General features: G+C 47.3%; 1 protein-coding gene across 1 annotated transcript in view; it reads left to right on the plus strand.

Annotated features, from left to right (window-relative positions):
• Positions 1 to 19589: 19589 nt before the first annotated feature.
• Positions 19590 to 25320, plus strand: part of AP1B1 (adaptor related protein complex 1 subunit beta 1) — a 70429-nt gene continuing 64698 nt past the window's right edge. Inside the window, exon 1 of the mRNA XM_063143975.1 lies at positions 19590 to 19728. The gene's annotated coding sequence lies outside the window, so the exon portion shown is untranslated. The remainder of the gene's footprint in view (positions 19729 to 25320) is intronic.

Raw genomic sequence — 25320 nt, forward strand, 5'->3', positions numbered from 1 at the left:
TGTTTTAAATTTGTATTTTAAATCTGCATCAATCTCTGCATTGCTGCTTGTTTTTATCCTGATTGTGCTTTTATATTGTACTTTTATACTGTGTTTTTATACTGCTGTTTGTTTTATATTTATTTCATTTATATCCCACCTTTTTTCCTCCAAGGAACCCAAGGCGGCGTACATAATCCCCCTACTCTCCATTTTATCCTCACAGCAACAACCCTGTGAGGTAGGTTGAGCTGAGAGTCTGTGACTGGCCCAAAGTCACCCAGTGGGTTTCCATGGCCAAGTGGGGACTAGAACCCAGATCTCCCGACTCCCAGTCCGACACTCTAACCACTACACACGCTGGCTTTTTGTAGGCCTTTTTTTCTGTCTAAACATGCATAGGATTGGATCCTTGACTTCCGAGGGGTGTATGTTGATTCCAAGGCCCAAACATCTTTTTGTAAAACCGCCCAGAGAGCTTCGGCTATTGGGCGGTATAAAAATGCAATAAATAAATAAATCTTTTTTATAATCCCCTTACAAACTTCTAATACACATACCTCGGTTCTATTACATAACTACAATCTCAATCTTTTCTATTTAAATTCTAAAGATACCTCCTTTAAATTCTGAAGATACCACCCTAAACCATCTGTCAGGGATGCTTTAGGGTGGATTCCTGCATTGAGCAGGGGGTTGGACTTGATGGCTTTGTAGTTCCCTTGCAACTCTGCTATTCTATGATTCTATTTCATTTTATGAACATATGACTATATGGCCTTTAAATCAATACACTCTCAAGGGTGGTGTGCAAGACATTAAAAAACACATACACTAAAGACAATTGAAAACAACATCTGAAACCAGAAAAAATTAAAATAAAACTTAAAACAGAGCAAAGCAAATACAAGGCAGCAGGGCTTTTATTGCCAACGTAGGAATTGTAGGCATGTTTTTTGTCTAAGCGTGTGTTGGATCGCGCCTTGAGTTTACAATGCAAAAGGGCCCGGGCCACGTATTTTAATTTTCAAATCAGGGTTAGCAAAGAGCTTTGTTGTTGTTTGTGTATATTAATTTTTCATTTAACATAACATCCGACTTGGTAGGTCTTGAGCATCCCTATGTCTCATAGCGCAGCAAAACAAACACACAAACCAACGCTTACATGTTGAAAAGGACGGGGCCTTTTCGGTGGTGGCCCCAGACTATGGAATGATCTCCCTGACGAGGCTCGCCTGGCGCCAACGCTGCTATCTTTCCGGCGCCAGGTTAAGACTTTACTCTTTGCCCAGGCATATGGCGGCACATCTTAATCACCCACATGTTTAGTTTTTTTAACGGTTTTTAATGCTTTATGTGTGTATGTTCTGTGTTTTAAAATTTAAAATTTTGTATACTTGTTTTTATCTCAATTTTAGAATTTCTGTAAACCGCCCAGAGAGTTTATGGCTATGGGGGTGGTATATAAGTGTAATAAATAAAATAAGAATGTCCTCCTCTAACTGCACGAGCAAACCATTTAAATTCAAAATATTGCTTGCAATATTCTAACCGCTGCTCCTCTCTTTGCTTCCTGCAAATCTCACAAGATCTGGGCAATAGGTGCATAAATCCAGGAAAGGGAGTTCCCATAAATCAAACATCATCCACTGGAATTTTAGGATGTTTTCACAATGTATATGATGTTTTAATTCAGTTTTATGTATTTCATTTTTTTTTATTTATTTATTTATTACATTTTAATATCGCGCAATAGCCGAAGCTCTCTGGGCGGTTCACATATTTGCTGTTGTTCCCCGCCTCGATCAGAATGGAGAGGCGGGTAAGAAATAAATTATTATCTGCAGTTTAGCCTCCATGTTTATCCCCATGCAGTCTGGGCCAGAGCAACTCTCCCCAGTAAAAGTAAAATGCGACCCCGCCCCATGCTTGGACTCCTGGGCCCCGGACATCATCTGCAAAGCAAACATACACAATAACCGCCTCTCTCGGGATGCCAAGGATAAAATCCAACACAAGTCCTACCTAGATCCATTGAAAGGCGTGGGATTTGAATTAGCCATGACTAACTGAGGTCCCCATTCATCGCAAAGGGGTTCCTCTAAGCAGGATTTCTGTTGGAGTTTACCCCGAGTCTGTGCAATCCTCTACCATCAGCCGGGGACTTATTCATTGCTGAGGAAGGACAGGATCGCCCTGTCTGCACGAGTTGCTAAATGCACATCAGCATCGCAGCGTTGGAAGGGGCCTACAAGGCCATCGAGTCCAACCCCCCTGCTCAGAATGCCTGGCCTGCAAGTAGAATCCCCGGGGAGGAGGGTATTCATCCTCCCGAGAGCCAGACCCCTTGCAAACAGAAGTTTGACCTCAAGGGGTCTTCTCTAAGGAGGGCTAAATCCGGATCCACCACTCCCATTCCTTTCCTTGCTCGATGCAAAGGTCTCCCGCGCGCAGGGTGGGTGGACCGGTGAGCGGGTGGGTGGGCGATCCTGCACGGGGCGAGGGTGGGTGGGGCTGAAGGGGGGTACTTAAGGCCAGGATCCGGCCCCGCCCTCCTCTGTCGGCGGCTCCAGCAAGGGAGTAGGTGCTGCTGCTTCGTTGAAGAAGCGGAGGGAGGCGCCGCCACGTGCGCGGACCGGCGGCGGAGAAGTCCAGCTCCGGCCGGCCCCGATCCAGGGGCTTCGAAGGCAGCAGTTGGTGCAACCGCGGCGGCAGCCCCGGAGCCGGCAACGGACGCCGGGTTTGGAAGTGGGATCGCGCAGCCGTGTGAAAGTAATAAAGCGGCGTCAAACCGCCGCGCGGCGTCCACACGCGGCTGCAGCAGGACGCGGTCGTGCGTGGGACCCGGACTGACCCGCACCCCAGGCAGGCAGAGGCGCAATCGCGCGCGAGGAGCTGAAGGTCGCTCGTGGGAGAGCGCAGGGCTATCCCATGGGGCCCAAGAAAGCCACCCAAAAGAAAGGTGGGGCGGTAAAGCGGCCGCCCCCCAAGCGGGCCGACCCGTCCTCGTCGGAGGAGGACGAGGGCTGGGACTTGGTGCTGGCCCGGCTGGAGTCTTTGGAGGAGGCGCTGTGCCCCGCGCGTGCCAAAAAGGCGCCCCTGGAGGCGGCTACGGGCATGGCGTGTGTCACCAGGGCTGCCCAAAGGGCCCAAATGTCTGATATTTCAGCACGGATCCAAGCCCTGGAGGAGAAGAATGACGGGGAGCTGCCAGGAACCTCCGGAACTGCGCGGACCCAGGTGCCAGCCGCCGTGGCGGAGCGCAGCCCTGTCCTGGCAAAGCCCAGCCATGGGTCGGATGCGGGTGCTGCGGGTGAGGGACCGGGGCAGAGCGCAAACCCAGGCGCCCCCAGAAACCAACCCAGTGGCGGGGGGATTTTGCAGCCCCTCAATATAGGGTGTGGGCCCTGGGGAGCGATGCGTCAGAGCATGGGCCCTTTCTTGGGAGAGTCTCAGCCCCCACCCCAATATCCTTTGCAACAAGCCTTGGGGTGGGGAAACCAAGGCACGTCCGCCACCCTTGGAAACCACCCCGCGGGCCCGGTTCAGGACGCTGGCTCTGTCCCCCGTGGGGAACCTGGCCTCCCGTTGGGGTTCTATTTGCTCCCGGCCACAAAAGAGAAAATCTGGCGGGGAGAATTTATCGATCTGTTTTCCCTCCTCTTCCGAGATCCAGAGGACAGCGACAGAGTGGATCGGAACTGGGAAAACTGGCTGGCGGGCTATATTATTTACATGGGGGTGCTTTTACAAGCCCAGCCCTGGAAGGCCACGGCCCTGCTGAAATACTTAGATATCATCTACCGCGCTTCTTTGAACTACCTGGAGGCTGCGTGGCTCAGCTATGACGAGAGTTTTAGAATGCAGGCAGCCTTGGATCCCGCGTTGGCATGGGATGCCCTGCACCAGGATTTGTGGCTACAGTACTTCACAGCAGCCACGGGAGCGACAGGCGATCATGCAAACAGCGGCCACCTACTTAAGTGTAACGCGACAGGCCTGGACAGGCCTGAGCCGACGGGGGGGACGTGGGTTCAATCCCCCCTGCTGTGCTGGTTCTTCAATTCCCCCGGTGGCTGCACCAGAATGCCGTGCCGATTTTTGCACAATTGCTCCGTGTGTGGAGGGAAGCACCCCTCGGTCAGCTGCCCTGGGCACACAGTGAAGAGGCAGGGCGGTAGACGAAACCGTGGCAAGAAGTGGCGGGCAGGGTCCCCCCCCAATTAAGCAGCCCAATTAAAGTGGATAAATAAACTGGCCTCTTGTGGGACTGTCCCAACCGGAAGCTGCAGTACACCTGCAGTATAGTTTTTAATGTTTTTAAAGACGGTCTCCCGGAGCGTGGGATGTCCCAACAAACTTACATTAGAGCCAAATTTCCTGTTATGCTAACCAGTATAGTGTGTAGCTCATCTTTTCTTTTAACTTTAATGTAAGCATGCATGGCCCTGATCTAGATCAAGACCACTGCACTCCAGGAGGGGAGAATTAAACTTCCTACCCCCATTTTCCCCTCCTCAAATCTGCCCCCCCCCTCACATGCCATCAATGGAAGTGTTTGTTTTTTAAAATCTTAACAAAACAGGGTGCCAATGGATGTTTTTGTCCCTTTTTCGTTAACCGCCCTGGGAAAAGTTTGATCTTCCCCTCCTGGGCTGTAGTGGTCCTGATCTGAATTGGGCCTGCGCGTGCTTACACTGGAGTAAAAAGAAAGCAAAAAGAGATGAGCCTCAGTTATTCGGTTAGCGTAACGAGAAGTTTGGTTCTCAGTTATGGGCCTTAAGGTGATGGAGAAGACGGGAGAGTTGGCTGTTCAAAGCCGCGTTTCATCTCCCGTTTTTCAGCAACCAGCCTCTTGCCCTTGGTACAGTGTGGGATGTTTCTGGTCGCCCAATATTTTGGGGCCGCGTAGGAATTTTTCCCCTCATGGCCCATATTGGCCTGGGGCCTGAGAGGGTTTTTTCGGCTACGTCACACTGGCCGGGGTGGGAGGAATTAGGTAGGTAGGTTTTAATGAATAGGGAGAGGCAGGTTCGGGGTGGGAAGAAAAAACTGGAGAGCATTTTGAGCCATCCTTAGGAGAGGAGGGTAGTTCCCTAGACCTATCTGCCACGGCAGTGGGGCTTGGGGAAGGAAAGGAGTCCTCTTGAGGCCTGTCTGGCTCCCCCACTCAAAACTGCGAGGCTAGAGAGGTGATGAGCCAGGCAGAAACCCCTTGGCAAGAAAGGCTGGAAGCTGGGCTAGGGAACTAGCCCCAAAGGCTTTAGATACAGGAGCATTTCGGATAATTTCAGACCTGCACTGGTGGGAGGCAAGGAGTTGAGAAGTTAGCGTTTTTAGCCTGTTGCTGACCTTTAAAATGAATAAAAGTTACTCTTTATTTGAAACTCGATCAATGCTTCTTTTCATTGCTGCGGTCTGTGTGCAAACTTTTCTGGTCAACCGGTGCATCGGAGACGTCTGTGCAGGGCAAACCTTTGCAGACCAAATGTGAGCGCAGCACAGAGCAGGTGGGGAGAGATGTTCTAGCAATGTGTGACCCTAGACGTAAAAAAAGGATAGAGTGAAGCATCTCATTGTCTAGACCACGGGTAGGCAGGTGGCGCTCCCAATCTTTTGGACCACAACTCCCATCAGCCTGGGGTGATAGGGGTTGTAGTCCAAAACATCTAGATGGCAATTTGGGGAAGGCTGATGTACATAGGTAATTTCCTGGCTCACATCGAGAAGCCCATTTTTAATGTCCTCGCAAGGCGAAAACAAGAGCATTCTATAGAAGGCAGGGTCTTGCTATTTACTGTGTTATCTGTACAGTACCATGTACATTGATGGTGCTATATAAATAAATAATAATAAGAAGAATAAGAATAATAATAAGAAGAAGTTGATGGAGAAATCTCAGATTTTATCATGGCCTTAGTTGGTCACGAGCATATAAATAAATTATAATAATAACAAGAGGCGTTCCTGCTCTTTCTAACTTAGGTCTGATTTTGTGTGGGGACATAACTTCTGATCATGTTTAGGGGTGCAGGTCACCCCATCCGAAAGGTGGATTTAATTATATTTATTTGTTACATTTATATCCACTTCCTTGAAGGAACCCAAGGCGGCTCACATGATCTCACATGTCGCCCCAGATTGTGCAACAGCCTGCCGGAGGAGATTCGTAAAATTAACTCTCTGTGATTTTAAGGCAGCTTTGAAGACTAGCCTTTTCCGGCAGGCCTATCCAGATCAATGTTAAATCAAGACTTTTTAAGATGTATTGATTCCTGTTCTAATGCTGTTCCCCGCCTCGATCCAAAGAGAGAGGCGGGTAAGAAATTATTATTATTATTATTATTATTATTATTATTATTATTATTATTATTATTATTATTATTCTCTCCATTTTAACCTCACAACATCCCTGTGAGGTGGTTTGGGCTGAGAGTCAGTGACTGGCCCAAAGTCACCCAGTGAGCATCACGGCTAAGTGGAGACTAGAACCTTGATCTCTGCATCCCAGATTTAACACTCTACTGCAGCATGCTGGATAATTTTCACACCCACTTTTTTTTAAAATTCCAATCTCAAGGTGACATGTGGCAGGGTGATCTATAGTAAGTCAGCGAGGGTTTCTAACTCCCAGGGCATGTCTACACCAGCCCTATATTCCAGGATCGTTCCTGTGCATCCAAATGCCACACACGGTATCCCGGGAGCAGGCAGTGAAAATTATCCATTTTCCTGGGATAATCCTTAGGTGTAGAAAGGGCCCCAGTTTAACAATGGCAGCAACAGAATGACACCATTGTCAGTGATATTGCTGAAATGAAGAATGTTTGGGGCAAAAGCAAGAGTAGGTTTTTGTGTGAAAGGACGGTGAATGCCTTTAAGTTCTGGTTCTCAAAACAATTTTTCTTGGCTCACAATTCTTTCATTCTAAGTATATGGCCCGGTTCAGACAACACGCTAAACCATGCTGCTTAACCACAAAATGGTTAACGGAATGCATTATGCATTCCATTAACCATTTTGTGGTTAAGCAACATGTGGTGAACATATGGCCATAGCTAGACCTAAGGTTTATCCCTGGATCATCCAGGGGTCAAACCTGTCCGTCTAGGTGACACACATGGGATCCAGTGCTCAGGCGGGGGCGAACCTTGGATGATCCCAGGATAAACCTTAGGTCTAGCTGTGGCCTATGTCTATCCAGGCTCTGGTTGACAAATCTCTAAATTCTAGTAAAAACTGAAATAGATCCCACATGCCCACCCCAGTTTACATATAATAAGATACGTTTCTATTCAGGCAGCCCTTTGGCATGTAAACTGTCCCTGTTGCCGATGGGGGAGTGGGTGGGGGGGCTTAATTTGAAACAAAACAGGGATGTTGTGTTTTAATTTGCGTTTTAATTCTGTATTTTAATACGTTAATTTGGATTTTACTGTTGGCTGCCTGGAGTGCAGGATCGAAATGAAATACTGAATTAAGGGCACAATCCTATGCATTTTTAGATGCAAGAAAACTCCTACTACGTTAAATGCAAAAAAAAAAAAAAGTCCCACTTTTTTAGATGCAAAGTCCTACAACCCAGCTTTTCCCAGCTATGCTGGCTGGGGAAAGGTGGAAGTTGTAGGACTTTTTTTCACTGTAAAGATTGATAGGATTGTGCCCTAAATGAATCAAATGTAAGAAGGTGAGAAACACCCCCTGCCTGTGACTGGCCACAGGGGGGAGATAAATACACAGAACAACAGAGGCTGGTTCTTCAATTCCACTTTCATCGGTCTCCAACTTAGTTACCATTATTCACATTGATCTTGGGCCAGGGTCCCCAAAAATGAGACTGCAGGCAATTGTGCCCCCACTCTGTTGTCCTAGAAGAAATGTTTCTTTCCATTTGAAAAAGCATAAGAAAATCCCTGCTGGATCAGACCGAGGGTCCATCTAGTCCAGCATTCTGTTCACACCACCAGCTGTTGACCAGGGACCAACAAAGCAGGACATGGTGCAATAGCACCCTCCCACCCATGTTCCCCAGCAACTGGTGCACCCAGGCTTTCTGCCTCTGATACTGGAGGTAGCACAGAACCATCAGGGCTAGTAGCCGTGGTTAGCCTCCAGGAATTTATCCACCCCCCTTTTAAAGCCCTCCAGATTGGTGGCCATCGCTACAGCTTTTGGAAGACCCATCTTCATCCCATCCCTTTGCCTTAAGTGAAAAAGGAGTTCACAAAATGACCCTTTTCCACAGGGTCCTTTACTGACTAGTGTTTGAAATGTTTATACATTGTCCCGTAAAACTAATTTTGGACATGATTTTTGGAATCCTACAAGGAACGCGTCTCACCCACACCCCATGTACACAGGCAATGTACTTTAGTCTCCCAGATACCGTGGCCAAACAAAATGATTTCTGCTCTGCTTGTTAGTTTCCAAAGGCACCTGGTTGTTTTAACCCTGAGTTGCTCTACAAGCAGTATGAGGACACAAACTTGCGCACATTTAGACAGAAAAAGTGTCCTACAACTCCCAGCATTCCCCAGGAATTGTAGGACAGTTTTTTTGTCTAAACGTGCACAAGGTTAGGTTCCAACATGGAAGGGCCTAGGAAGCCATTTTACCCCACACTCCAGGGGAAAGACTGGTTTCGGCATTTGATGTCTTCATTGCTTCCATGGGGATGAAGCCGCAAATGTCATTACACTGGAATTGGCTTAGGGAACGCCTGAAATCTGTTCCCAGCTGAATTGCTAGCACAGCTGTTTGAAGAATTCTCCCGTGTGTCGATTGACCATATGGAAAGGAGGACAGGGCTCCTGTATCTTCAAAAGTTGTATTAAAAAGGGAATTTCAGGTGTCATTTGTATGCATGCAGCACCCTCTTCCACACGACAGTGGCAGGAGCCATGCCCTCTTTTGTATCTGGTCACACTAGGCAGAGCTCCTGCAGCTTTCACTGTGGTGATGAAGACACCAAAATTCCCCTTTCAATACAATTGTTAAAGATACAGCAGCCCTGTCCTCATTTTCATATGGTCACCCTACCCACGTGCATGGAGCCAAGGTCATCTGGAGATTGCAAGGCTGTTTGCATTCTCATATGTATGTGTGTGCAAATACAAGAATGTGGGGTGAAGAAAGGGGCTGGCTGGGTACTTTTGTCCTCGCTTTTGGGGAGGTCCTGGTTTGATGGCCACCAATTTGGATGGCTTTAAAAGGGGGGTGGATAAATTCCTGGAGGAGAAGGCTATCAAGGGCTACTAGTCCAGATGGCTATGTCTACTGTCTCGGAATTTTAGCTGGTTCTTTTACTATGCCCATAGGTATAAGAAAATGGCCTATCATCCTTAGCTATAGTTCATAAAGTTCATGGCTTCCTGTTCCTTTAAACCTTGTTTTTAATGCTGCAATTGCTTTTGCTTTTAGATTTAAGTTGATGCTGAAACTATGTGACAACATCGGCGTTGTCCACCCCGGCAGTCAGAGGGTGGAGGATGTCTGCAAGGAAAGATAACCAAGAAAATAACAGATAGAGATGTTTTGCTGTTTTTCTGTAACTGATATCTTCTAGTCAGAGAAGCACTCAAACTCTGTACGTGCCTAAATGCTTGGCTTCTTTTTGGTTGTTGCATTTTCAGAACTGTATTATGATTGGTGGGAAAGTTCTGCCATGGTATCTAAGGGGAACTGACTCTATAAATATGCTGACATTTCCTGAAATTATTGGGCAGTTTCCTCAGACTGCCACCTTGCAGCGCTGCTCGTAATAAACCTTCTAAGGAGAGAGAAATTGTGTCTTGAGAGTCTTTGACTCTCGAACCACACAGGAACCCGTGGTTTCGGGTTACACCACACTACCTATCAGAAGCAGTAAGCCTATATACACCAGTTGCTGGGGAACATGGGTGGGAGGGTGCTGTTGCACCTGTGTCTTTGTTGATCCCTGGTTGACAGCTGTTGGCCATTGTGTGAACAGATTGTTGGACTAGATGGACCCTTGGTCTGATCCAGCAGAGCTCTTCAGATGTAGAGATGACCACCAAGAACATCTTGTGGTAGTGAATTCCATAATGTAACCGATATATGAAGAAGTCCTTCCTTTTATTTGTCCTGAATCTCCCACCAATCAGCTTCATTATATAGATAGCAAGCTGAATAACAAGCTGAATATGAGCCAACAGTGTGATATGGCTGCAGGAAAGGCAAATGCTATTTTGGGCTGCATTAATAGAAGTATAGCTTCCAAATCACGTGAGGTCCTGGTTCCTCTCTATTCGGCTTCATCTAGAGTATTGCGTCCAGTTCTGGGCACCACATTTCAAGAAGAATGCAGACAAGCTGGAGCGTGGTCAGAGGAGGGCAACCAGGATGATCAGGGGTCTGGAAACAAAGCCCTTTGAAGAGAGACTGAAAACTGGGCATGTTTAGCCTGGAGAAGAGAAGATTGAGGGGAGACATGATAGCACTCTTCAAAGACTTAAAAGGTTGTCACACAGAGGAGGGCCAGGATCTCTTCTCAATCCTCCCAGAGTGCAGGACACGGAATAACGGGCTCAAGTAAAGGAAGCCAGATTCCAGCTGGACATCAGGAAAAACTTCCTGACTGTTAGAGCAGTACAACAATGGAATCAGTGACCTAGGGAGGTTGTGGGCTCTCCCCCACTAGAGGCCTTCAAGAGGCAGCTGGACAGCCATCTGTCAGGGATGCTTTAGGGTGGATTCCTGCATTGAGCAGGGGGTTAGACTCGATGGCCTTGTAGGCCCCTTCCAACTCTGCTGTTCTATGATTGTATGTGACCCCATTGGGTTCTAGTATTATGGCAGAGGGAGAAAAAGGTCTCCCTGTCCACATTCTCTCCACTATGCATAATTTTGCACATCTCCATCATGTCTCCCCTTTCTCCAGCTGTTGTAACCTCCCCTCATAGGGGAGAGGCCTTCTCTGGGATGTCCACTTATCTTGCATAAATATACTGCAAAAGCCAGCTGCTGCTGTCATCCTTTATTTCTTTACCCCACCCCTTGGCCAAGGACCTTGGAGCAACGGAGAGGTCAATGGGCAGAGGGAGTGGACATTTCCTGGCAAAATCAGCACTAAAAAGCTGTGTCAACAACCACCCCTGCAGCGGACTTTCTAATCACTCGCAGGAAGCAGCTGTCAAAAAATGTACTGTCACCTCCGTCGTAATCTCTCTGCTTTGGAGATCAACATGTCCATTCAGAGCAAATTCAAGAAGGCATTTTGCAATTTATTCAAAGCCGTGATGGCGTCTAGCAGCTTGGTGAAGTCTTGATCAACGTGGAGCGGAGGTAGGCTGGTGGTGGAATCCTTCGTGCCTGTGAATGTGATAGAAGAAGGAACACGGGTGTCTTTCTGTCTTCCAAAGACAGGCTGCTGCTTCCTCTGAGGCCTTTGGCCTCCCAGCATGCCTCCTCCTTCCCCCAGCACTCCCCCTGAGCCCTGGGCGTCACCTCACCTGAACCCTCCACTCCAGCCTTCCTGTCCATCGCCAGGGCCTCCAGCCTCCGGCGCAGGGAGCAGGTGTCCAGGGCCACCCCCTGCTCCGAAGGGTTCAGCCCCAGCGGATGGACTCGGCTCTTCCAGCACCAGCAGCAGCAGGGCCACCGGAAGGGCTTTGCGGGGGCTGCAGGCGTCACAGACCCTCCAACAGGATGGACCTTGTCCGACCGGAACACAGCTTGCAGCTTCCTCAGCCTAAAAGAGAGAAGGGGGAAAGTGAGAAACGGGCCTGTGCAGGTCCGTCCCACGCTATACTATGCACTGAGCTTCGGCCACCAGAAATCTCTATGACTGGCATGTAGCTGGTGGCATGAGCATCCTGGGGTCCGTGCTTGACCATTGAGAAGGATGGCCGTCCTGCATCTCGGGCTATTGCTCCAATGGAAAGTCCTCCTTCCCACCCAGCTTGACTATCAAAACACCAAACATGGCTTCTAGTCCTAGATTTATTTATTTATTACATTGATATACCGCCCCATAGCCGAAGCTCTCTGGGCGGCTTACAAAAGTTAAAACCAGTAAACATTTAAAAAGTATGGGATAGTATGGGTGGGATAGCTAATACCCTGGAAGACAGAAACAAAGACAGAAACAGGACCTTAGATGTTGAGTGCAGTGTACGGGTAGGTTCATGTCGGGAGCCAAACCTTTGTGCCTCCTGGTTCGTGTCCTGCAATTCGTGCTGCCGTGGAGCAGGCTCCTTCTCAGTCATGTATCGGACGTCTTTTGTTCATCTTTAGTCCTGTTTCCGGGCCCTTGGTTCTTAAGAGCATACTGATATTTTTGCCCCTCCAAAAGGCCCAAGTGGTGGCCAGTCCTAGTTCTCGAGAGAAACAGTTCCACAAGCTGGGAGCAGCCCAGGAGAAAACACCTCTGCACTTGCCTGGCCAAGAGGCCTCTGTGGGAAATGCCACCCCCGAAATGGACTCTTCTGCATGGCCTCTTCCCCAGGCAGGTTCATGGTAAAACAGGTAGCCCAGACAGATGGCAGAACTCCAGCTATTTTGGACGTCAGCTCCCAGAAGCCCCTGCCAGCATGGCTAATGGTCAAGAAAGCTGTGAGTTGAAGCCGAAAGATCTGGAGATTATTTTTTTCTACCCCTGCCTGCATTTCCTGATCTAAGAAGCCCTAGGAGAGGAATCAATTCCTCTGGGTGGGAAATGTGGGAAGCCAGGGAGGCTACAGGCTGTCAGAGAGAGGATTCCATCATGAAAGACAGGACCCTCCTCAGCCATCTCATAAGTAAAGGAAGCACATGGGACCCACAGCACCCTCCTGCTGCCGTTTCCCAGCTCCTTCTATTGAGAGATCTACTGCCTCCAGTCCACAAAACAAGATAGCAACTCTGCAGCGCTTTACCTTCCAAAACTGGGTTTAAAAAAACATGGCCACAGGCATCATTGGAAGACTGCAGCACTCAGGAGAGCAGATAACTGTCATTGGCTGGGCTAAAAAGGACCATTTCATACCCTTTCGGAAAGTTGGAAGTTTATCCATTGGTTAGCAATGATACTATTTTTTGTTGTTTTTCTTCGTTATTGTTGTAGTTTTAAATAACCTTCCCCATCCTGATGCCCTCCAGATATTTTGGCCCAGAACTACTGAATCCTGGGTATTGGCCATGCTGGCAGGGGCTGATGGGAGTTGAAGTCCAAAATATTTGGCGGACACCAGTGTTTAAGATGTCTCTGGCTATATGGCTTGTGTGCTCAAGGCTGGATGGCTGACAGTGGGTACCCGGGGCACTACGGTAGGATTTTTTTAAAAAACCCTTCCAGCCCCACCCTGGGTCAGATGCAGGAGTTCTGCAACAGAGCCAGGGCGGGGGGACAGCACTTTGACCACAAGCCCTTATAATTCTAGATATAGATATATAGATATATACATAAATATACACACACATGGAAGTCTAGATCTCAGCCTGGCCATGGGAGAGGAGGGAAAGTCTGATTAGGCTGAGAAGCAGTATATAAAAATCATACTCACATTTTGAAGGATGCAATTTTTCTTCCAACCCCTAACTAAAACTAACAAACAACACACTCCAACTCTCTCTAATTCTCAAACTCACTCTGTCTCACTAATAACTCTCACTCTCACTCTCACTCTCTCTCTCTCTCTCTCTCTCCTCTCTCTCGCTCTCTGTCTATCTCTCTATCTCTGTGTCTGTCTGTCTATCTCTCTGCCTCTCTCTGTCTCTCCTCTCTCTCTCCTTACTACCCCACAAAGACCAGCTTTCACCAGAGACCTCTTAAGGCCATCCAGTAGGGGCACCTGTCACAATGGAGGACATGTCCCTGTTGCTTAGCAACCTTCCTCAGCCAGGGGCATTGGTGGTTTATTTGGTGTGTGTGTGATGATTTCACAAGAGTGCACAATATTTGGCTGGCCTCCTTAGCCGGGCCTGTTTTGGGGCCTTGTGGACTACTGGGCATGTTGTCTGCTCAGAGGGAGCTTCTCCAAGTGAAGCTCTCCAACCAGCTGTGGAGCTGACTGGGTGCCTTCCTTGCAGGGCAGGTGGTCATGTGGCTTTTGGGACTCACCTGACTCTCCTGGGATGAATTTGACAACCTCTTCCTTAGAGGTCTGAGGTTCAGAACTTCTTAACAGTATCAGCTGCAGCAAGGCTCTGTCTTCACTCTCCTGCCTCCCAGTTTCTTTCAGTCCTTCCAAGCTGCCATCTAGCACTTTTGAAAACCCCAAATAAATAGTAGTTTTCCCTGAAGGACAAAAGATTCCTTCCTTGAATTAACTTGCTTCATAGTACATGTTGTCTCTAGTGCTGGTGCCCATGTCCTGCTTAGGAGGTTGCTCGAAAGACTGCCTTCACCCGTATCAACCTGCTCACCTGTTATGATCAGCAAGAGAGGCCTTATCCTTGGCCCACCTGTGGAAGTACTTGAGCGGAAGTGGGAGGCCTGCTCTGCAGTGGCCCCACATCTCTGGAATTCCCCCCTTTTTGTGTGTGAATATCAACAAAACAACAAAATACATCATGAAAATGGGGCGGGGGTGGACACCCCTTCATTATGTATATAGGATTATCACCATTTTCCATCATGTGTACCATTCATTAAAAAAAGGGATGGGGAGTTATGCAAAGGTTTCAAGAAAAGCAGACCAGATATCCATGTATTTATCCACTTGCAAGTTGTGTCTATTTAACACCCCTTCAAAAATTGATAGTTATTAGGTCCTTGTTCCATTGCATGATGGGAGGTGTGGATTTGTCCTTCCAATGTGATAAGTCTTTTGGCTCTGAAGATCCATCTGTGCTGACTGAGTGTTAACTTCCAAGAAGCCAGTAGGTAATTTAGGAGGACCTGCACATTGTTCTGTATTATAGAGTGTTTCAGTACAAAGTTCATCCTTATTATAACCTCCTCCCAAAAAGGGGCAACTATGGGGCGTTTCCAACCCATATGAGTTATAGAAGCATTAGATGCATTAAATCTCCAACGATTGTGCAAATTAGACAAACCCTTATTGAAAAGGCGTTGTGGAGTCCAATAAACCTGAAACAAAATGTTTTGCTGAATAAGACGTAACCTGAGATCCACAGAAGCTTCAGATACAGATGCTAGGGCAACTGTCCACTGATTAGGCAAGATATGTTGGGAACCTCAATGTAGCAGAGTTTAGAAAAACCTTGTTCCAAGAAATACTCACACCAGAGTCTCACTTCAGTACAGAATTTTACTGGGATATAAAACAGCGTTTTCCAGTACATTCAGTTTCTTCATACACAACACAGCTTATCACGACACGTACATCTCCAAGTTCAGACATGATTAAAATTACAATATCTTGTAATTGTAAAATTACAATATCTTGTAATTGTATTTATTGTAATTGTAAATTACAATTACAATAAAATTTTCATATCTACATGACTCATGCAATTGTCCAGTTATTCAATTAGCTGAATCTTCACTTCTTATCTGTGACCTTTCCAGATTCTTCATGAGTCACCAGCACCTTTCATGGCTTTATGCCCAAGTCCAAGTCCACCAGGGCTATAACTAATCTGTGGATAAATTTTGTACCTCAACAAGATAGAGCACTCCAATTCTCTATTCCAATCCAGTCTTAAACAATGGGTATCATATTTACTTATTGCTACTAAATACTTACATATGGGTTGTACATTGATGTGTCAGTTCAGCTGTTATAAGTATTTCTAACAGTGTTGGAGGCTCTGAAGCTGTAAAAGCAACTGGACCAAACCTAGATTCCAGCAGGTGTTGCAATTGCAAGTATTGCTATTGAGCCGTAGCAGGTGAATTATTTCGAACACACAAGTCTGAAAAGGACAAAAGCCCGTCATCTGAGCCTATGAATTGATCCAAAGTAAAAGTCATCTTATCCGTCCATGTGCTCCACAGAAATGCTTTCCTTCCCATTCTTAAATCTGGGTTTCCCCATATAGTCAATTTTGCATGAGAGAATTGATCAAACTGTACTTGACATGATATTATATGCCATGTCTCTCTAGGCGCCAAAATTGTAAGGGGTGTGTGTCACTTATTCTGAAATGACGAGAAACGAGTGCTATCCATTTGGGAAGAAGTTCTAACCCTAAGGCTTCCAGAACTGGCCATGGTGGTAGTTCCGGGGGAGCAGAAGAATTATACAAGCCAATAGGCACATTCTACAAGCTAATAGGGAAGCCCGATGATACAAAGGTAGGTCTGGAAAGCCAAGCCCACTTTCCTTAATTGGAAGCTGCATCCGTTTCAAAGATATTCGTGGTGGGGAAGAATAAATTGCCATCTGGTGCTCCTCCATGCCCCCCCCCTGGTCACGTCAGGCTTTTAGGAAAGCTTTGGAAACCTCTGCCTGGAACCTAATGCCACCCATTTAGAGAGAGGAACCAGACAAGGAGATTACCAAACTGAAGGTGGAAGATCCAGTGTAGGCAGGAAAGACCCAAATGCCCTGGATCCATCCATCAGTCAAGGGAACCTCATGCAAGCAAGAACCCCAGCAGGGGAAATCAGCCGGGCCCAAACTGCACCTGAATGCCCACTTACAGCTAGGGTGACCATATGACAGGGAAAACCTGGATTTGTCAGGATTTTTGGTAACAAATCTGGGAAGGCTGGGAAATTAGAAAATCTGAAGAAAAATCCGGATTTTTCCCATCTTCCACAGCCAAAGGGCAGCTCTACTTTAATGGGAATTAACAAAAATACTTATAACTCCATCATTTTTAAAGATAAAGGCATGAAACTTGGCATAATTGTAGCTCTTAGCCAGTGCTTTAAGCATACCAAATTTGAAACAGATCTATTGAGCTGTTGATTTTTTAGGAATTTTTTAAAAATTTGAGGTTTTAAAATTATTTTTAAAACCATTTTTAAAGATAAAGAGATGAAACTTGGCACCATGATAGCGTTTATGTAGGGCTTTAGCCATACTAAATTTGAAACAAATCCATTGTTCCATTGATTTTTTAAGGAATTTTTTAAAATGAGGTTTTAAAATTATTATTTTTTAAAACCATCATTTTTAAAGATAAAGAGATGAAAGTTGGCACCATGATAGCGTTTAGGCAGGGCTTTAGCAATACCAAATTTAAAACAGACCTGTTGATCCGTTGATTTTTTAGGATTCTTTTAAAAATTGAGGTTTTAAAATTATTTTTAAAACCATTTTTAAAGATAAAGAGATGAAACTTGGCACCATTATAGCTTTTAGGAAGGGGTTTAGCCATACCAAATTTGAAACAGATCTGTTGATTTTTAAAGATTTTTTTAAAAATTGAGTTTTTAAAATTATTATTTTTAAAACCGTCATTTTTAAAGATAAAGAGATGCAACCGCTTCCCTTCCACTTCACTTTGTACACTTGTGAGCTAGGCTCTGTCTGCACTGCTGGGATGCAATGCAGAACATTTGAAGTTCATGTCAGTGAAAAATAGATAGATTGCAGTTTTGGCTGGCTGTCATATCTCTTAGAGACAGAGTTGGACTGAAGACACAACTCAGAGATGGCTGTAGCTGAGCCCTGAGAGGCTGCTGTGCCACACAGAGTCTTTTTAAGAGTGTCTCAGAGTCCAGTGTTGGTGCAGGCAGAGGTGGCTGGCGTTGGAGTTTTTTTAAAAAAACAAGAGTCACCGGATGCGACCAAGCTATAAGCTGTCACCCTACCCCCAGCCACAGGGTACAAGTGCACAGCCTGGCTGGACCGTTGGGAGACTTTGGCAGAGAGAGGGGGTGGGGGATTATTTCAAGCTGGAGATGTTGGCTGGTTGGCATAAAGCAGAGAGAGGCTGAAGGCAATCCAGATGCACCTATAGCTTGGCTCTGAGGCTGGCTTGCCACCCAGAGTGTTTTAAGAGTGCATCAGAGTTGAGTGGTTGTGCAAGAGGAGAGGAGGTGCAGGTGGCTGGTGGCAGAAGTTTTTAAGGTATTGGGCAAAATGTGGGATGATGATGATGATGATGATGATGATGATGATGATGATAATAATAATAATAATAATAATAATAATAATAATAATAGTCACCAGACATGACCAAGCAATAACCTGCAATAAGCAATGTCCCAAGCCACAAGTGTGCAGCCTTGCTGGACCATTGGGAGACTTTGGCAGAGAGAGAGAATCAGACAGACAGAGAGATTGTTTGAGGCTGGAGGCTTTGGTTTGTCTGCAATGACTTAGAGTGAGAGACAACACAGGCTGCACAGACAACCCAGAGTCGTCTCTTGTAACTTAGCCCCATGGTGCTGGCATGCAACGCAGGGCATTAGAAAGAGAGTCTCGGAGTCACATGTTTGTGCAGGAAGTAGACAGGAGTTTGAAGTCTGGATGTGCGAAGTGGTGCCAACGCACAAGCCTTGACAAGCTAATGTATGTAAGTGAGAGTGTGAATGGGCAAAGTAGTGTTCACTGCCACAACACCCACCCTAATGTTAGAGTAGAGAAACTTGTGACAATCATACACAAGTTTTTCTTTAAAAAAAATGAAATTTGAAAATAAAAAAGCCAGCTATCTGGCCGACCTGTAGCCAACCCCGTTAACAACAGCAGCAGCTTGCAACGAGTGAGGATATAGTCAGAAAAGATATTTGAGGGAAGGGGAGAATGTATCACACAGAGTATCGCAAAAGCTTCAAAGTACAGCAAAAGCTACAAAAGTAGGAGTGAGTGAAGTTAATTTCAGATACATTAAATGTCTCACCTGTTCTTTATTTCAGTGATTTTAACATTAAGATGTAGAACAGATTTGTCTTTAATATGTGCTGTAAAATCAGACATGTGACCAAGGCTATGTTCGGGTGGGCACGCCCCCTTGGGGGCTGACCATGTTGTCCTCCTTTTTGGTTTCCAAAATAGGGTCACCCTATTTAGGACACAATCCTATGCAGGTTTAGACAGAAAAAAGGTCCTACAATTCCCCAGTATCCCTTGTTTTTTTTCTGTCTAAACAAGCGTAGGGTTGTCTTCCAATAAATTCAATGATAATAATAATAATTTATTAGAGGACAACCTTACCCACGTTTAGACAGAAAAACAAGTCATGCAACTCCCAGCATTACACAGCCATTATTATTGATGATGATGATGATGATGATGATGATGATGCAAAACTGGGGCTAGCCCCCTGGAGTGATCGCTGTCAGCCTTCAGCTTGGCACCGCAAGCTCCTCGGGGCGGGGACCTGCGTTGGCAGCCTGCAGTGCACCCTATGTAGGACTAACCCACGGTGAGTGTCCCATAGGCGGAGTTCGGACGACACGCTAATCAACTGGGGTGGCGGTGGGGTAATAGGAACAGACTGGGAAACAACCCTTGATTGGCGTGTCGTCTGAACTCAGCCATGGAGCAGACCCATTGCAATGAATGGGGCGCAGGCGAGTCAATGACTAACATTAGTCCCATGCATTTCAGTGGGTCTACTCTTCGTAGGGCAAGACATTGGAGTCTACGGGAAAAGAGCAATAATATATTACAATTAAAAATGTGTGTGTGAGAGAGAGAGGTGGGGGGGCTGTTGTTGTTGTTATTGTTGTTGATTGCAACCCCCCCGTCCTTCCGGTTCCCTCCTCCCGCCCCGGTAGTGCTTGTGCGTGGCGTTTTTCTGCCCCCGCCCCACTTCCGCTGGGGCCGGAGCCAAGGGAGGGCGAAGCAAGCGGCTGCAGCCGGAGAGGAGCTCAGCACCAGCGGCGGAGGAAGACGACGACGAAGCAGCGGCAGCAGCATTAAGCCTCCCACCCCCCACCTCAAGGTAGGAAGCGCTTCGTCTGCCTGTTCATCTTTTGGGGGAGGGGGCAATAGGAGACCCGCTGCCTTTTGGGGTGGTAGTGGTAGACCCTTTCCCCAGCGTTTTTTTTTGGGGGGGGGGAGGAGGAGGGGGGACTGTACGGCGCCCTCCCCCCCGTTTGCCGTTGGGGGTGTCAGTAGGAGACCCCCCTGCTTTTGGGGGAGGGGGAGTCACAGGAGATGTCCCCCCTCCTCAGCTGCCTGCTTCTGAGGAGGGGAGGAGGGTAAGGGGAGATGTCCCCCTCCTCAGCTGCCTGCTTCTGGGGAGGGGGTAAGGGGAGATGCCCCCCTCGAGGAAAGGGGGGGTAAGAGGAGATGTCCCCCCTCCCCAGCTGCCTGCTTCCGAGGAGGGGAGGGGAGTAAGGGGAGATGTCCCCCCTCCCCAGCTGCCTGCTTCCGAGGAGGGGAGGGGAGTAAGGGGAGATGTCCCCCCTCCCCAGCTGCCTGCTTCCGAGGAGGGGAGGGGGGTAAGGGGAGATGTCCCCCCTCCCCAGCTGCCTGCTTCTGAGGAGGGGAGGGGGGTAAGGGGAGATGTTCCCCCTCCCCAGCTGCCTGCTTCTGAGGAGGGGAGGGGGTAAGGGGAGATGCCCCCCTCGAGGAAAGGGGGGTAAGGGGAGATGTCCCCCCTCCTCAGCTGCCTTCTTCCGAGGAGGGGAGGGGGGTAAGGGGAGATGTCCCACCTCCCCAGCTGCCTGCTTCTGAGGGGAGGGGGAGTAAGAGAAGTCTCTTCCCCCTCCTCTGGCCTGCCTGCTTTGGGGTGGATGGTTGCACTAGATCTTCGCCTGGCTTTTGGGGGGACAGAGAGTAGTCAGAGACTCCCCTCTCCAGCCTTTTGGGGTGTCAGTAGGACCCCCCTGCTTTTGGGGGGAAGGTGGGCAGGAGGAGACACCTACCTGCCTGTCCGTTTCTGGGGGGAGGGAGTGTAAGAGGAGGGGGCAATGCAAAATGTCACCTTCCCTGCCTGCCTGCATTCTGGGGTGGTAGTGGTGGACCTTGTCCCCTGTTGTGTTTTTGCTATCTCCTGCCTTCTGGGGTGTCAGTTGGCGAACCTCCTGTTTGGGGGGATAGCTGGGCGTAATAGATGCCCCTCCTCGTATGCCTGCCTGCTTTTGGAGTCCCCCTCCAATTTCTCCAGTCCACCTCTCCCGCCCCACCTGCAGTGCAGGTCTCAACCCTTCCCAGTAAAAGCCTTTAAATAGCCTGGGTTTGTGTGCTCTGCAGGAGCAATTTGGTGTGTGTGTAAATGGTTGTGTATTTTTAAAAAACTTTGGCAGCTCTGAAATAAGAACAAAGGTTGGACGCAGTCTCTTGAGCATATTTAGAGAGCGTTTTCGTCTCCCCTGGGCAAAAGGACGTTCCCCACACATTGAGGAAAGGGATCCAAGATCTTGCAGGGTGGGTGGGTGGGTTATCTGTTTGCAGTCAGGCATGAGTTGGCCTCTTCAACCCCCCCCTTCCCCAATCACTTGCTGGAGGGGGCTGGTTTAGTAAGCTTTGGTACGGGGCACAGCGAGGGGTTTTCTGGTGTCCAAGACCAGCACACTCCCTTCCAGGCCTCAAATATGTCACTGGAGTAAGGAGATATGCTTCCTATTCAAGCATTCAAGGTTGCATAATGTGAATCGGTGCTGGTGCAGCGCTGTGGCGAAGGGTCACTTCGCACATCATGTGTGTTTAATATTCATTAGAGGTTTTGTGTTTTTTTGCAAGGCCACAGCCAAGATATAATGCGTGAACGAGACACGTGAGGTGCGCTCGGTTGAGAACTTCAGTCGCTTGCCCTGCAGTTGTGTGCCGTCTGGGGGACGATGGGAATTGTAATCCCACACATTTTGAGGGCACCATTTTGGGGAAGGACAGACCTAAAGACTGCAGGCAAGGAAGTCCCTGATTCAAATCTCACCTCTGCCAGGTGGCCTTTGGCAACTCATTATTCTCTCAGCCTCTGTCTCTCCCCTCCCCCCCCCCTCAGTCATCTGCAATATGGAGATATTTCTTGCCTACCTTACAGGGTTGTTGATAAGGATTACTGAGTTGGTGTGGGTTAGTTCGCAGTCCGTAGTGTTCTTTAGAGCTCAATCTTTTCAACATATTTACCTGAACTCTCTTGGTTTTGCATTGGATGTAGCTCATGGGTGGTCAGCTGCTGGCCCGCCAGATGCTTTAGCCTGCAGCTCCTGTCAGCTTTAGCTGGCATAGCCAATGGTAAGGAATGCTGGGAGTTGTAAGCCAAAACATCAGAAGGACCACAAGTTGCTAGCCCCTGATGTAGGTGAAAGGAATAAGGAAAGGTATGCATTTCCCCCACCTCTTCAGTTGCATGCAAAGAGATCAAAGTTGGGCTTCTACTGTTAATGACTCAGGTTATGAGGTTGAATTGGTTGTTACTTGAATGTGATCTTGTGTAGCTGGTTTACTTCTGAGAAACTCACGTCTAGTTCCCATGTTGGTCTTCTCGCCAGGCAGCTTACTTGGACCACACCTGCTGAGCTTCACTAGGAAAACTGTTGTGGTGGGTCTTCCAAGTCATCACTAACTCTTTCTGTGGCTTCCCTTAAATTTGGTTTCCACCCCCAAGCTGTTGATACTGTGGTGCTTGGGTGATGTTGTTTTGGCTACGTAACCAAATGCACTCACCTGTGAGCAGTGGAAATAAATGGAAAGGCAGCCAAATGCTTTGTTAGTAGAATTCACGTTTATTATTTAAAGGATATGTGAATAGCTGCTCACCTGTGATGAGTAAAGAATCGCCTCCAGGTGAATAGGCTGCAGAGTCTTTCTTGATTTTTACCTCTCCACCTTTCCCCCTGCTTAAGTAACAAATAACTAATGAGTATATGTGAGTAAGCAAATGTTATGGACTTACCTGCAAGGTCTCGTAAATATTTTTCTCTTCCTGTGTTTTGCTCAGTTTCTTGTCTAGAATACTGTATGCTCCTCCTTAGATGGAAGGATCATACACACCTTCCAGTTAAACACATTCTTCACTACACACCTTACTCCAGGGATAGGTAACTATTTAGATCTTTCAGGCTACAACTCCCACAAACAACCACTGACTATGCTGGCTGGGGCTTATGAGAGTTGTAGTCCAGAGCATCCTGGTGTACATCATAGAGGTACTTAGGCTGCAATCCTGTGCCCGCTCATTTGGGAGTATGCCCCATTGAAAACAGTGGGACTTACTTCCAAGTAAACACACATAGGATTGTGCTGTTAGTCCGCAGTCCTGTGAATGCTGACATGGATGCAAGTTCTGGAAACGGGGGTCTGGAAACGGGGCCCTGTGGGGGGAGACTGAAAGAGCTGGGCGTGTTTGGCCTGGAGAAGAGAGGATTGAGGGGAGACATGATAGCACTCTTCAAATACTTAAAAGGTTGTCACACAGAGGAGGGCCAGGATCTCTTCTTGATCCTCCCAGAGTGCAGGACACGGAATAACGGGCTCAAGTTAAAGGAAGCCAGATTCCGGCTGGACATCAGGAAAAACTTCCTGACTGTTAGAGCAGTGCGACAATGGAATCAGCTACCTAGGGAGGTTGTGGGCTCTCCCACACTAGAGGCCTTCAAGAGGCAGCTGGACAACCATCTGTCAGGGATGCTTTAGGGTGGATTCCTGCATTGAGCAGGGGGTTGGACTCGATGGCCTTGTAGGCCCCTTCCAACTCTGCTATTCTATGATTCTATGATTCTATTCTGCTCAGTGTAACTTGCTCTTAAGTAAACATACAAAAGTTTGTGAAGTTCATTATGATATTAGTATACTCCCGTGTTTGCAAAAAGCTGTCCTGTGCAAGAAATATCTATCCTGTGTATTCCATTTTTTTAAAAAAAATTCAGACATCAATGCTCTGCCTGTTTTAGGGGTCATTGATCTCTATTAAGCATGTAGATTTAGCTAGTGGACTTTCACCCCCACTCACATAGGCCTCCTAATTCCTGCTCTGTAGCGAAATATATAATAACAGTTTCTGCACCAGAAATAGGCAAAGGCAACAGACCTGTCGGTTCAGTTCTACCTACTTCTAAAGATGGTACACCTCTGGATCACTCCCTTCTTCATCTTCACAAGAGCCCTGTGAGGCCTAACAAATATTTGATTTCCATCTGTTTGTGATGTTTACAGTTGTGCAGTTGGTTGAAATACATCCATGTACTACAGGACAGCATTGGGAGGCTTGGGAGAACACCAATGTTTGCAGAAGTAAATAATTTTTTAAAAAGAGGGAAAAAGCTCCAAAAAAGAGGACGATCCAGACTGCTAGGTAGAGTTCCCTTTTTACAAGTAGAAAGCAAGCACAACAGGGTGCAGGATATGCTAGTTTTCTAACGGCAGGGAATTCCACCCCACCCCCAAATTGACGAGCATTAAAACATGTGATTCCCCACCTGCAGTCTGAAGTGGTATAGTCCCACTTTGTCATCTCAGGGCTCTGCCATTACTGTGTGTATATAGTAGGCTTGGAGAATTTCAAGGGAAAGCCACATTTGGGTTTCCCCACACTCCTGGCTTGGCTTTGCAGCAGGGTTTGTCGGCTACTTGGAGGAAATGAGGCTGCTTGCCTATTTCCGGACGTCTAGGAAGTCTTCTTTCCTCCCGTTTTCTCTGGAAATATGGCTTCTGCAAGGCAGTTTTCAGAAGGTTCTGTTTTCTGTGTCAGCGTGGGTTTGCTTCTATATAATTACAACCTCGCACTGCCACCACATGATGGTTGCTGCTCTCCCAGCACTAAACTTAGCTAGAAGTCAAAAGTCCTCCATTTTATGAAGTTAACTCTCTTGATGTCTCCCAATTCTCTGTCGGGGTGAAAGTTGGCAACGCAGGCAGACAAGACCGTGCTATGAAGCTCCCTCGACAGTACTGGACGGTTAGGGCCTGTTCAGACAACACGCTTAGCCATGGTTCGGCCGCTGACCCTTTTGCAGCAAACGGTTAGTGAGCGTGTTTAAACCGTGGTTATGTAGCCACCATGGTTAGGAATCAAAAATATTTCATTAACAAAACTAACACGTTTCGGAATGAATCGTACAAACCGGAATTCTAGGAACCCAGTAAGCCAGCTTCCAAAGATGGTGGCGATCTCTCTCGCACCACCAGGACTATCTCACCCGTCCCTAAAATTTGGGTTTGTAAGATTGTCCCCGACAAAGGAGCTCTTCGTTATGAAATGCACTGGGTTCATTAATAAACTATTTTGCATGTGCACCTTTGAGAACTGCTTTCTGTTTTTGCATTCCATCATTCTCACATCTTCCCTTGCCCCGGCTTGTGGCACATCTGTTTGTTGTAGAGACTAGAAGAAGTCTCCTTGCTGTTATGGAAAAACTTGGCTCTGAATCTAGAAAGCAAGAGCTGGAGTGGAGACACATGGGGGATAAGTACTTGGCTGTAGCCAGTACATCTAAGTCTCTTTCAGGGAACAGATTTTTTTCAATGAGGTCACTACTCCAATAGGAGCCTTAAAATGCATTGTGGATTTTTCATCTATGAAGGATTAAGATGTTGAACAAATATGGGCTCTCTTTTCTCTTTTCTTTTTTTACCAACACCCTCACCC

Source organism: Elgaria multicarinata, chromosome 18, assembly GCF_023053635.1.
Source record: "Elgaria multicarinata webbii isolate HBS135686 ecotype San Diego chromosome 18, rElgMul1.1.pri, whole genome shotgun sequence".
NCBI lineage: Eukaryota > Metazoa > Chordata > Lepidosauria > Squamata > Anguidae > Elgaria > Elgaria multicarinata.